The sequence below is a fragment of the Tachysurus fulvidraco genome, chromosome 10, assembly GCF_022655615.1.
Source record: "Tachysurus fulvidraco isolate hzauxx_2018 chromosome 10, HZAU_PFXX_2.0, whole genome shotgun sequence".
Taxonomy (NCBI): Eukaryota; Metazoa; Chordata; class Actinopteri; order Siluriformes; family Bagridae; genus Tachysurus; species Tachysurus fulvidraco.
Genome location: NC_062527.1, coordinates 19663281 through 19677240, shown reverse-complemented (window position 1 = coordinate 19677240; position 13960 = coordinate 19663281). Strand labels below are relative to the sequence as shown.

The 13960-nt window shown below is 42.6% G+C and overlaps 1 pseudogene; it reads left to right on the top strand.

Annotated features, from left to right (window-relative positions):
- The first annotated feature begins 9992 nt into the window (after positions 1-9992).
- The window catches only part of LOC113653724, a 40534-nt pseudogene continuing 36566 nt past the window's right edge, over positions 9993-13960 (top strand).

Genomic DNA, 13960 nt, shown 5'->3' with positions numbered 1-13960 from the left:
TGACATTACGTGACGTGACCAGAATACCCGTGGGGTAGTTCCCCTCATTGTGCTGAGTGTTTTGATATGTCACATGTCGATGTTGTGCAAATTTTATATTTCGCTTGTTTCGGGGGCGGGGCTACACGTGACATCACGTGACGTGACCAGAATACCCGTGGGGCAATTCCCCTCATTGTGCTGAGTGTTTTGATATGTCACATGTCCATGTTGTGCAAATTTTTAATTTTCACGTGTTGTCACGTGTCGTCACGTGTCGTCACGTGTCGTCACGTGACGTCACATGACGTTGCCAGAATACCCGTGGGGCAATTCCCATCATTGTACTGAGTGTTTTGATATGTCACATGTCCATGTTGTGCAAATTTTTGACTTCGCTTGTTTTGGGGGTGGGGCTACACGTGACATCACGTGACGTGACCAGAATACCCATGGGGCAGTTCCCCTAATTGTGCTGAGTGTTTTGATATGTCACATGTCCATATTGTGCAAATTTTTGATTTCGCTTGTTTTGGGGGCAGGGCTACATGTGACATCACGTGACATCACGTGACGTGACCAGAATACCCGTGGGGTAGTTCCCCTCATTGTGCTGAGTGTTTTGATGTCACATGTCCATGTTGTGTAAATTTTTGATTTTGCTTGTTTTGGGGGCGGGGCTACACGTGACGTCACGTGGTGTCGAATGACGTCACCAGAATATCCGGTGGGGTGCCAATACTTTTGGCAAAAAGTGGCTACTGAGGGTTTGGACATTTCATGTCAATACTGCAGTCATTATGGGATTCTACTTATTATTATACTGCGTGGATCACAGAGAGAGAAGCCGTGCCTGAGCTCTGCGCACGCTGTGTGTGTGAGAGCTTAGAGGAATTTTCGGAATTCCCCATTCAAGTCTATGGGATGTTCGATCGTCGACTACCGGAAAACCAAAAAATCTGTCAGAAGTCCGAAATAAAAACTTTGTCCGGAGTAAGGTCCTAAAGAACATGTCCGAGTTCGGTGTAAATCGCTCGAAAACTTGCCGAGTTATAAACCTCAAAAGTTTGTAATGGAAGTCTATGGGAAAAAAGGCCACTTTGAGCTTCCGTACCGGGAATGCCGGAATTCCGATCTCTTAGAAAAATAGAAGCAACAAACTACAGACCAGGGTCTACAACATATCCGAATTTGGTGCATGTGGCTCGAACGCCCTAGGCCGCATTTTTTAAAATAAATTTTTGTCTAATAATAATAATAATAATAATAATAATAATAATAATAATAATAATAATAAGCTTATAACGGAAATCAGAATGTTGGCTTCTACAAAGCCAACATAATAATAATAATAATAATAATAATAATAATAATAATAATAATAATAAGCTTATAACGGAAATCAGAATGTTGGCTTCTACAAAGCCAACATAATAATAATAATAATAATAATAATAATAATAATAATAATAATAATAATAATAATAATAATAAGCTTATAACGGAAATCAGAATGTTGGCTTCTACAAAGCCAACATAATAAAAAACCCTGTAATTCATCACTGAATGCAGCTTATGTCATATTCATCATAAACGCCAACTTTAAGTAGACGGTAAAAGCGTTGCCTCCTTTTACTGTAAATCATTTGCACAGTTCTGATCCATGAATAAACAAATAAGTTTTAACCTCATTTCACTTCGCCAAAAGTCTTTCTTTAACAGCTGCCTTTCATCAGCTAATTTACTTTTTAAAAGCTCTTCACTCATCTTTCTTTACAAATGTGAAGTATGATTGGTTCTTCCATGTTTAAAATACATCTCAATATATTAAATTTATCCAAAGAAAAAAGCTGTAATTCTCATAATAAGAACTTCATTCATAGCACTATAAAAAAACCTTTTTGGCATTACAGTCTGTCCACTATATGCTATAGTTCTGATTGAATAATATTTTTTCTCTTTAGTTGTGTGTTGTAAGGATCGATTGGTTTAGAGTATTGTATAAAAGTCTGCCGTATTTTGATCCTCCAGAAAGATTTAAAACAAGACCAGGCCTTGCCTCGTAGTATTAGTCACGTGGGGTGAGTTGATAAATAGGATAACAAGAGAAATATAGTAATATAATATGGAACGCAATGTGGATTGGGTGGCAGTCGAAGGCGGGGGCCTCGGTGACCCAATCCCCAGACACAGAATCTGGCAGTAGGGACATGGAATGTCACCTTGCTGGTGGGGAGGGAGCCTGATCCGGTGCGGGAGGTTGAGAAATACCGACCTGACATAGTTGGGCTCACCTCCACACACAACTTGGGCTCTGGAATCCAACTCCTTGAGAGAGACTGGACTCTCTACTACTCTGGAGTTGCCCATGGTGAGAGGCGGCGGGCTGGTGCGGGCTTGCTCAGAGCCGCCCAGCTCAGCAACCATGTGTGGGAGTTCACCCCCGTGAACGAGAGGGCCGTTTCCCTGCGCCTTCGGGTCGGAGATAGGTCTCTCATGGTTATTTGTGCTTATTGGCCAAATGGCAGTGTAGAGTACCCGAACTTCTTGGCGTGTCTGGAAGGGGTGCTGGAAAGTGCTCCGACCGGGGCCTCCGTCGTTCTACTGGGGGACTTCAACGCTCACGTGGGCAGTGACAGTGACACCTGGAGGGGCGTGATTGGGAGGAACGGCCCCCCCGACCTGAACCCGAGTGGTGTTCTGTTATTGGACTTCTGTGCTAGTCACAGTTTGTCCATAACGAACACCATGTTCAAGCATAAGGGTGTCCATCAGTACACATGGCACCAGGACACCCTAGGTCGGAGGTCGATGATCGACTTTGTGGTTGTTTCATCTGACCTCCGGCCTTATGTCTTGGACACTCGGGTAAAGAGAGGGGCGGAGCTGTCAACTGATCACCACCTGGTGGTGAGTTGGATCCGATGGCGGGGGAGGAAGTCTTGGAAACAGACTTGGCAGACCCATACGTACTGTGAGGGTCTGCTGGGAACGTTTGACAGAGTCTCCGATCAGAGAGATCTTCAACTCCCTCCTCCGGCAGAGCTTCAACCAGATTCCGAGGGAGGTTGGAGACATTGAGTCCGAGTGGACCATGTTCTCCACCTCCATTGTCGACGCGGCCGCTCGGAGCTGTGGCCGTAAGGTCTCCGGTGCCGGTCGTGGTGGCAATCCCCGAACCCGGTGGTGGACCCTGGAAGTAAGGGATGCCGTCAAGCTGAAGAAGGAGTCCTACCGAGCCTGGTTGGCTTGGGGGACTCCGGAGGCAGCTGATAGGTACCGAAGGGCCAAGCGAGCTTCAGCACGGGTGGTTGCGGAGTCAAAAACTCGGGTCTGGGAAAAGTTCGGTGAGGCCATGGAGAAAGACTATCGGTTGGCCTCGAAGAAATTCTGGCAAACCGTCCGGTGCCTCAGGAAGGTGAAGCAGTGCCCGGCCCACACTGTTTACAGTTGGAGTGGGAATCTGTTGACTTCGACTGGGGACATCCTCGGACGGTGGAAGGAATACTTCGAGGTTCTCCTCAACCCCACTGACATGTCTTCCACTGAGGAAGCAGAGGGCGGGGGCTCAGTTGTGGACTCGTCGATTCCCCAAGCTGAGGTCACTGAGGTAGTTGAGAAGCTCCTCAGTGGCAAGGCACCGGGGGTGGATGAGATCCGCCCTGAGTACCTCAAGTCTCTGGATGTTGTGAAGCTTGGTTGACACGCCTCTGCAACATCGCGTGGAGGTTGGGGACAGTGCCTCTGGACTGGCAGACTGGGGTGGTGGTCCCTCTGTTTAAGAAGGGGGACCGGAGGGTGTGTTCCAACTATAGGGGGATCACACTCCTCAGCCTCCCCGGAAAAGTCTATGCCAGGGTACTGGAGAGGAGAATTCGGCCGATAGTCGAACCTCGGATTCAGGAGGAACAATGCGGGTTTCGTCCCGGTCGTGGAACACTGGACCATCTCTATACCCTCGCCAGGTTGCTGGAGGGTTCCTGGGAGTTTGCCCAACCAGTTCACATGTGCTTTGTGGATCTGGAGAAGGCTTTCGACTGTGTCCCTTGTGGTGACCTGTGGGGCGTGCTCTGGGAGTATGGGGTCCGGGGCCCTCTGTTAAGGGCTGTCCGGTTCCTATATGACTGGAGCAGGAGTTTGGTTTGCATTGCCGGCAGTAAGTCAGACTTGTTCCCGGTGCATTTTGGACTCTGGCAGGGCTGCCCTTTGTCACCGGTCCTGTTCATTACTTACATGGACAGGATTTCTAGGCGCAGTTTGGGGCCGGAGGGAGTCCGGTTTGGGGACCACAGGATTTCGTCTCTGCTTTTTGCAGATGATGTTGTCCTGCTGGCTTCCTCAAATCAGGACCTTCAGCGTGCACTGGGACGGTTTGCAGCCGAGTGTGAAGTGGCGGGGATGAGAATCAGCACCTCCAGGTCCGAGGCCATGGTTCTCAGTCGGAAAAGGGTGGCTTGTCCCCTTCAGGTTGGTGGAGAGCTCCTGCCTCAAGTTGGAGGAGTTTAAGTATCTTGGAGTCTCGTTCACGAGTGAGGGAAGGATGGGGCGGGAGATCGACAGGCGGAATGATGTATCTTCTGCAGTGATGCGGTCGATATACCGATCTGTTGTGGTGAAGAAAGAGCTGAGCCACCAGGCGAAGCTCTCTATTTACCAGTCGATCTACGTTCCTACCCTCATCTATGGTCATGAGCTTTGGGTCATGACCAAAAGGATGAGATCCCGTATACAGGCGGCTGAAATTTGTTTCCTCCGCAGGGTGGCTGGGCTCTCCCTTAGAGATAGGGTGAGGAGCTCGGTCACTCGGGAGGAGCTCAGAGTAGAGCCACTGCTCCTCCACATCGAGAGGAGTCAGCTGAGGTGGCTCGGGCATTTGTTTTGGATGCCTCCTGGACGCCTCCCTGGGGAGGTGTTCCGGGCATGTCCAACCGGGAGGAGGCCCTGGGGAAGACCTAGGACACGCTGGAGGGACTATGTCTCTCGGCTGGCCTGGGAACGCCTCGGTATTCCCCCGGAAGAGCTGGAGGAAGTGTCTGGGGAGAGGGAAGTCTGGGCATCCCTGCTTAGACTGCTGCCTCTGCGACCCGGCCCCGGATAAGCGGTAGAAGATGGATGGATGGATGGATGGATGGATGGAATATGGAACTCTGAGAAATGAAATGCCATGTGGAGTTTCTCTGATGTTTTCTTCTGGATATCAAGTCAAGTCAAGTCAAGTCAAGTCAAGTCACTTTCATTGTCACATTACCACAGCACATGTGCCTTGGTGAGTGAAATTCTTAGGAGCGAACTCCAGAAATTACAGAACAGTTATGCAGATAAGATATAGATAATGAGTTGACATGTGAAAATTTGCTCATACATATAGTTAGTGCAATATGTATGTACAAAATGTACAATTAACAAACATAATGAAATCAACAGGTGAAATGTGCTGTATGCTCATACATATGGTCAGTACAATGTGTGTACAATATGTACAATTAACAAACACATAATGGAATCAGCAAATGATCATGTGCAATATGCTCATACATGTAGTCAGTACACACAGTGTACTATTGGGAATCCTTATAGTAGCACTACACATTATATGCAATATGTACTTTTATATGTATATAATGTTCAGTTACTCACATTAGTAGTAGCAGATGAAATTGAGCTTATCATTGCAGTTTATGTTTTCCAAAATGTGTGTTTTGGTGTTGTGAGCTCCACAGCGATAGGGTGTAACCGGGCATGACGGCAGTGAGACCCTTTGAGTCCCCAATGGCTCTGTGCTCACACTGAGCCATTTTCCATTCAGAAATCGTAGTCCAATCCACACCTGGTCGGTCTGAGTCTGATTGCTCTCCAGTTCAAACAGCTGTATTTGTGTCTCAGAGACCAGGGAAACCAGTCCAATGTAATTCATTCTACAATAACTATCAGCCTCTTCCCAGGTCTTTTTCTCATTTACCAAGACTAAAATACGGTAACAATAAAAAGGAATTTGTTCTCCACAGAAGCGATCGACCCAGCCATCTGGCAGCGTGTGAACGCAGTTCTCATTACCATTTAGGTTATTAGGCTCACCTATTCTCCACCTGAAAAAAGTACTTTGTTTTCCATCTTCCCACAACCAAATGGCTGGATTCACCGTGCTTCTGTACATCCCAATCCAATTGAAAGTTAGGTTTCCTCCAGTATTTAGCATCCTCTGGACTTCTTGCTCAGTAGTGATGACAGCCAGACCCCTGTAGTTTTGTTTGCAGTACTTCTGTGCATCAGTCCAGGTCATGCTCATGTGAAAATACTTATATTCTCTCGTAAAACCTGCAGTCATCCCAAAAAGGACAAATAGCTGTAAAAAATGAAAGCTCCACATTTTCTCTGCAGCAAGCTTTCTGAGCTCTCTAGAACTTTGTACAGCTTTATCACCATCTCAGACGATGACTTTATTATTTGCATGACATTTACATTTGTTTTCTTAGATGATACCATGAATAAAGCAATTTAGAAAGCAGGAAAGGAAAGTTTTACATCAATTATCGCAAACATATTGGCAGGGCTCTCAAGTTTTGAAGACAGGCAAGTGTGACATCTCCAATTCCCCCCTCCCCACGCAACCCCCCTCTCTGAGAGAGAGAGAGGAAGAGAGAGAGATAGATAGATAGAGAGAGAGAGAGAGAGAGAGAGAGAGAGAGAGAGAGAGAGAGAGAGATAACGACTGGTGTTGTTTATTGTAAGTGTTTGCTTCCTTTTTGGACTCCTTTATCATTTGTAATGTTGCTCCCATTTAAAACAGTTCAGCACAAGCCCAGACTTGTTTAGGGTCATGATTGAGGACAATGTCCTGTCCAGAGACAAGCTGTTTCGTGTTGAGGTTTTGTTCAAACCGACCATCGAAAATACCCTCTCTAATGATTGTTTTTTTTTCATTGGTTGTTGCGTTAAATCTCATTCGTGATATTTTCTGATTAGCTATTATTAGCCTCTTTTTTTGATTGGCTGATAAGTGTCATTCCTGCCCGGTTCCATAGAGACAGCAATGCGGACAGATACATTTTGGGTGCTGCGGCTTATTAAATATATGATAAATAGTCAAAAAGTTTTTCTGTGTGAGCAATACGATGTGTGGCGGGAGAGCGTGTGAAAAGACCGAAATGCGTGACTGTCACTCTCAATGTGTGACACTTGACAGCCCTGTATTAGTGAGCCAGAACGAAAAGAGTTTGCTTCGTTTCATGTAACATTCTACCAACCAGACAGGTGTATACACATATACACAGTCTTGACCTGTTTAATGTTGGAATCCATAATTTGTATAAAATGACATTTCTGGTGAAAGTCACATCATCAGTCTTTAAGCACTCTCATGGTTGCTTCCACTTAGACTTTTTAACCTTCGTTTCTGTCAGATTAGTCGCGCTCATGTCCAGAGGTTTGGTAGAGCAGGACAACATTAATAACAAAGAACAATTTAATTGAGATACTATCACACTTCACTTGTAATGGGCTGTTGGCTGTTGAACCTTTGAGTATAATGCTTTAAATGTATGCAAATGTTTTGCTTAAATGTTTTGCTCTATTCTAATGTATTCTAATTGACCCTACCCTCTTGCAACATGCATCACGGAAAACATGTCATGACATGGAGACGAATCCCATGAAGAAGAATCACTTCTGACTGCTACTGGATATTGAGTAATTCTCAGTAAGTAATAATGAATGAAATGGAACGATGCAGCAAAATTTGAAGGAAAATTAGCTGTGATTATAGCACTGTTCTACTAGCATGTGAAAGTACTTCAAGAAAAACCTTTGGAAAACACAGTGATCAACATGAGAGAACTGTATCCATTGTAGAACAAAAGAAGAAATTTGTCGCATTTTTGGTTTGCTGCAGCCGGCAAAAAATTTTTGATGTCATACAGGGCGTTCAAGTGTCACACATTGAGACTGACAGTCACGCATTTTGGTCTTTTGTCACGTTCTCCCGCCACACATCGTATTTCTCACGCAGAAAAACTTTTTGACAATTTATATATTTAATATGCCGCAGCGCCCAAAATGTATCAGTCCACACCGCTGTCTCTATGGAACCGGGCAGGAATCAAGCATATCTCCCCTGGAGTTATCAGCCAATCAAAAAAGAGGCTACACAATAGCCAATCAGAAAATAGCACTGTCTGGGAAAGATTTAACGCAACAGCCAATGATAAAAATCGGGGTTGTGGGGGGGCTGGAGATGTCACGCTTGCCTGTCTTCAAAAGTTGAGAGCCCTGGTCATGAATACGAAGATGACTCAATTAGACATTGAACATTTTATTTGAAAGTAACCTTCAACCCAGCGTATTTCTTGTTAAGGTTAGTTCAAATCATTCAAAATATTTTTGTTTGCTTGCAGAAATAAAATTTTGTTTACTCGGTAGCAGTTCATTGATTTCATAAATCACACTACAGTTTTTTCTGTACTTTCCATAAAGGTAAAAAACAATATATGCAGTTATATTCATTTTAGAAGGGTTTTGTGGCTCCCTGTGTTTTTTCTGTGGAAAATGGGTCCAAATGGTTCTTTGAGTGTTTAAGGTTGCCGACCCCTGTCCTAGACCAATGCTACGCACTGTTTAATGACAGAAACAAGGCACAGTCATGTACACCGGAAATCAGATAATGCTTTCATCTTCGCCCTGTACTTGTATAAATATTAAATATTGCTGAAATGTGAAGCTCCAGTTCAGTGAAGGTTGTTGGCAGGACAGAACAATCTTTGCTGCCAACAATGCAGGGCTCGTCATGGAGAACCTGAATCAATTTATGGCTATGAAGTGCTACAAGAAGGTGGAGAGTGAGGAAGCATTCATCCCGGTGCACAACATGAGGAAGGCATGCCAGGAAGGCAGCAGGAGCAGATGGTATGGTCAGGTCCTGAGATCCAGCACTGTGTCTCACTGGAACACTCACCTGTAATCACAGCATGCTTTAAACAGTTCATTATTGTTTCTGTATCAGAAAATCCCCATCCCGCCTGCCACAACGTCTATAGCCTAGTAGGCCTGACCTCAGATGTAATGAAGTGCAGCACAAAAATGCACAAATGTAAGAAGTGAATCCCAAGCTATCATAGAAACGTCTGCCACTGACATCACCTTTAACAGAACCAAATACAACTAGCATCTGTTTGATCCACAAGTTGTTATTTTGGACCAGAGGTAGGAACTAACATGAATGTCAGGGGCGGTTCTAGGCCTTTTTTAGGGTGCCTCCAGCCCCCCTGTCTATGATCTCAGCCACCCTAAAACTATACTAAGTATAATTTTTACTTTAAAAAATAAAAAATACATTAAAATGCAGGACATGTTTAAAATGCAGGAAAGAAAATTGTTTAACAGTTTGATCCAAGAGCGAATTTTTTTTTTTACTTTGCTTTTATGCGCGTGCGTTGAAGTCTTTCAAAGTGCGTCATCAGCTGTCTGCTTTATTTGAACAGAGAAGCACAGAGACAGTCAGAGCGCTATGTCTCTATTCTAATTACCAGAGTTGATAGCACAAACAAAACATTAATGCAAACAATCCATTCAATACTAAATAAAAATAACATTTATTGATTTGGTCATTGTCTTGTGAATATTTTTTTTTATTAATGACTGCATTCATTTTTACACACTGTTTGTAGAGAATGCACACATACATGAACTGATTTGATTCAAGACTGGCATCATTACATCATGCATAATATTTTGGTGTCCACTTTTGCCATTTTAGCTACAGACTGTTTCTGAGGTAGCTCAACAACTCTAAAAAAAAAAAAAGAGTCCTTTTTTCGGCTGCTGCTTGTTTGACAAGCACGATGGTTAGGTGGCCAGATACTTGTATGTAGTGTACATGGACACCTCATTATCAAAACCATACAGAAAGCCTGGTGTGCAGTCGGCAATTTAGTTAATCCAAAAGTATTTATTAGGTTGGAGATCATGGCTTGGGCCACTCAGGTTTTTCCATGTTAACCTTGACAATTTATGTCTTCATGTAGCTTGCTTTGTTTTTAGGTTTGGGGTCTTCAATTCCAGTGAAGGGAAATTGTAATGCTGCAACATAAAGAAAGACATGGAAGAAATGCATATGGGTGTGATGTTTAGGTGCTCACATACTTTTGGTTATGCATGTCTTTCCATTTCAGGCTAACAGGGCACCAAGCCATAATAATCACAGAAGTATAAACCAGGTTTACAAGGATTTTAGATATTTGGTATTCTTCGATATTGACCAATTGAACTAGCACATTGCTCTGGATTAACTAGTCCAGTTGGTGGCGATAATGCACAAATAACTGGTAGACCAGGACCATGGATGAAGAAGAAGAAGGAGAAGGAGAAGGAGGAAAAAGAAAAAGAAGGAGAAGGAAAAGGAAAAAGAAAAAGAAGGAAAAAGAAAGAAAAAGAAAAATAAGGAGAAGGAGAAAGAGACGGAATTAAAAGCTGTCCTTAAGTATTACATTCCAGTTCCAGTCCAGTTAATACCATTAAAGTAGAAGAACTAAAGTTTTTTTTTTTTTTTTTACATGAAAATACTTCAGAGAGGAAATAAAAAGTTACACCTGAACAATTGAGGTTTTGACACCAAGGTAAGTGAAAGTGACTTTCCCTAATTAACCTGCTCAGGTAACTAGTAGTGGCTGAGCTCCAAATGGCTCACTTCTCCTTATGCGAGTGCAAGTGCCCTACTTTATATATGAAACAATAGGGTGTGCGCCCTATCTAGTGCACTCAATATCTATATGGAAGCTATTAGGGATTGACCCTATCTCAAGTTGGCTGATTGAATTAATTTATTATCGGTTGTAAATATGAAGATAATATAATTCAACACAAACCGATTAAAGTAATCATGTTTTAATCGGGGTGGCATTGTTTATTAAAACAAATTAAACAGCAATTAATTGTTAAACAAACAACAACAAAAACATGATCAGAATAATACTGATTATTATTAATATTTATACATTTATACACTGCTGCTGTACACACAGATAGTGTGGGTGTTTATCTCAAAAATGTGTTTATTATGCAATAAAAATGGTAAGATTTCATCCTTTTATTGACTATAGTGAAAAATAGGATCTAAATTTATTGGTAAATGATCACACCTGCACCTGGCGTAGTGGTTAGCACATTCGCCTCACACCTCCAGGGTTGGGGGTTCGATTCCCGCCTCCGATTTGTGTGAGTGGAGTTTGCATGTTCTTCCCCGTGCCTCCGGGTACTCCGGTTTCCTCCACATTCATGCATGGTAGGTTGATTGGCATCTCTGGAAAATTGTCTGTAGTGTGTGTGTGAGTGAATGAGAGTGTGTGTGTGTGTGTGTGTGTGTGCGCCCTGTGATGGATTGGCACTCCAGGGTGTATCCTGCCTTGATGCCCAAAGACGCCTGAGATAGGCACAGGCTCCCCGTGACCCGAGGTAGTTCGGATAAGCGGTAGAAAATGAATGAATGAACGATCTCACCTGTCTAACTAATTATAGCAAAACTCTTTTGAGTTTTTTTTTTTTAAATCTGATCTGTTCTTAATCACAGTTTTGACACTACTTGATTCCGTGTCAGTTCTTTTTTTTTTTTTTTTTTGCTAATTATTCCATGAGGTGTGTTGATTTGATTTGATTTAGAAAAGATGCCGGTTATATTTGAGCCTCCTTCTTTTCAGAATCTTCTAATGGAGTCAGCAGAGGTCAGTGCGGTGTTTTGTGTTTTCTGTCATAAATCTCTAAGTCACAGGAAGGCTAACACTAAATAGTATCCACACGATTAGCTTCTTTTACCACTCACATCTCCTGGGATCCTTTTACTTACACATTCCCTCCTTACTCATGTCTAACACTGCAGAAGAAATCATATCGCGTTGATAGAACTTACGATTAGAACCGTTTTAAGACATCCATTTAAATTAGAATTTTTCAGTTGGATTTGAATGTAATTTTGAATTTTCTGTCAACACATAATTGTATTTGATTTTTAACATTTGTGCGTCCTATTTTCTGTTCTATTTGGTCATTAGCTTTGTGACAATTTGAAAACTGAGGTTTGCATGACTTCAGAACTCTCCACATCAAACTCTGTGGAATTTGTAGTCCCCATCACTGTGGATCAACAGAAGCCAATAAAAAAAGAAGAACATGAAGATGAGGGCTATCTCTGTAAGACAACGTCAGAAATCCCCTTTAGTCTCACTGTGTGATTTATTTGACAGTCAATCTCACTTTTTTGGGTTTTGTGGACTTTTAGATGCTGACCAAAGGACTGGAGGATTTCAGAGGAGTCCGATGAAAGAGGAAGAACCTGAAGATGATGAGTTCCTCTGTAAGAGTCTATTTTGAATTTGAATATGATAAAGCAGCTCAAATTATGATTATTGTTAAAAACAATAATAACATTTTTATGCACGAAATTTGTCATGGGGAACCTGCTATCCACTAATCATGCTGCCCCCACTGTGTTTACACCCCCCCTTACACATTTCACAACTGTAGCCTAATATACACTACTACTACTTACCACTACTACCACTACTACTTCTTAAGAACTTAATATTAAAAGAACTTAAGGCTTAAGAACTGTAAAACCCAGACATCCACAATTGGATCACATCATCTCTCATCTACTCACATGAGGTGTCAAAATCCTGTTAAATGATTTAGATATGTGACATTTACTTTTGTATTGTAAAATTTTTATTTATTTGGACTCTTCCACATTCCAGATTGTGAGGACTGCAAATCCTACTCCATCAACAAGTGTGAGGTTCATGGTCCTGCCCTTTTTATCTCTGATACCCCTGTTCCTCTGGGGATTGCAGACCGTGCAATACAAACTCTTCCGCCCGGTCTAGAGGTTCGAAAGTCTGACGTTCCTGATGCAGGCCTGGGGGTATTTAATAAGGGGGAGACTATTCCACTTGGTGCACACTTTGGGCCCTATGAAGGAGACCTGGTGGACAAAGAGGAAGCCATGAATAGTGGCTATTCTTGGGTGGTGAGTTAGTTTTTTAATGCATATAAGTCCTGTGCACATAGGTTCGGTTACCTAGGGCAGATTGCATATGTTACTTTTTTTTGACATGAAAAGAAGTAAATACAACCTAAAAAATTGTGGCACATACAATTGTTTGGACTCACTTCCAGTCTCAGAAGTTATTCAGCTTATAGGACTTAATAGACTTATTAGGAGTATCCAGTATCCAGTATTTGTTATGATGAATAACTGTAATAAATGTAACTCTTTAAACCTCGGGCCGACTCTGAACAGCTATAAGGTCGTCGACCAAAAGAGTTAGTTCACTGTATCCCACAAAATCCCTAGAAGCATTAACTTTTACAGCTGCTTCTGCTTTCAATTTACCTGAGAAATCGGTCTCATTTCCCCACCATGATCTTGTCATAATACTGATGTCATACATCCCTTTTTTTATCCACTATCTGCGTGAATAATTAAGTTTGGACCTGGTACCTATATCTGGGTGTGGATTGTAAGGCTAGTTTTAACTCGTACTTTTCAGATGTCTAAATAAGTGCAATGTGGGCCTGAAGACCCTTCCCATGAGCCACTGCACTCAAGGGAGCCTTGAGGATTGCATAATTAAGTATAAAGATCCTACAACAGGAAGACATGCCTAAAAAAGACATCATTGTTTTAGGTGGTTCTGAGTTTGGCTTTGTTAAAGTTTCTGGTAACAATAAACACAGCCTCAGGGTATACTGTTTCTTTGTATGTGTTACCATATAGTTCGTGGAGTACTTGGCCTATATCAGTGTGATGGGGAATGTACACAGATGTAATAAGTGCTGTGATTTCCCTCAGTAGTCAGTATGGTCAACACACTGAGATATTCTGTGTCAGGGATTTACATTTGCGTCATTTGGATGATGCACTTCTCCAGAGCGAAGTAAGAGAGTGCTGAAAACTGGTTTACTTGGTCACAGACTTGGGACACCATCAGCATAAAAC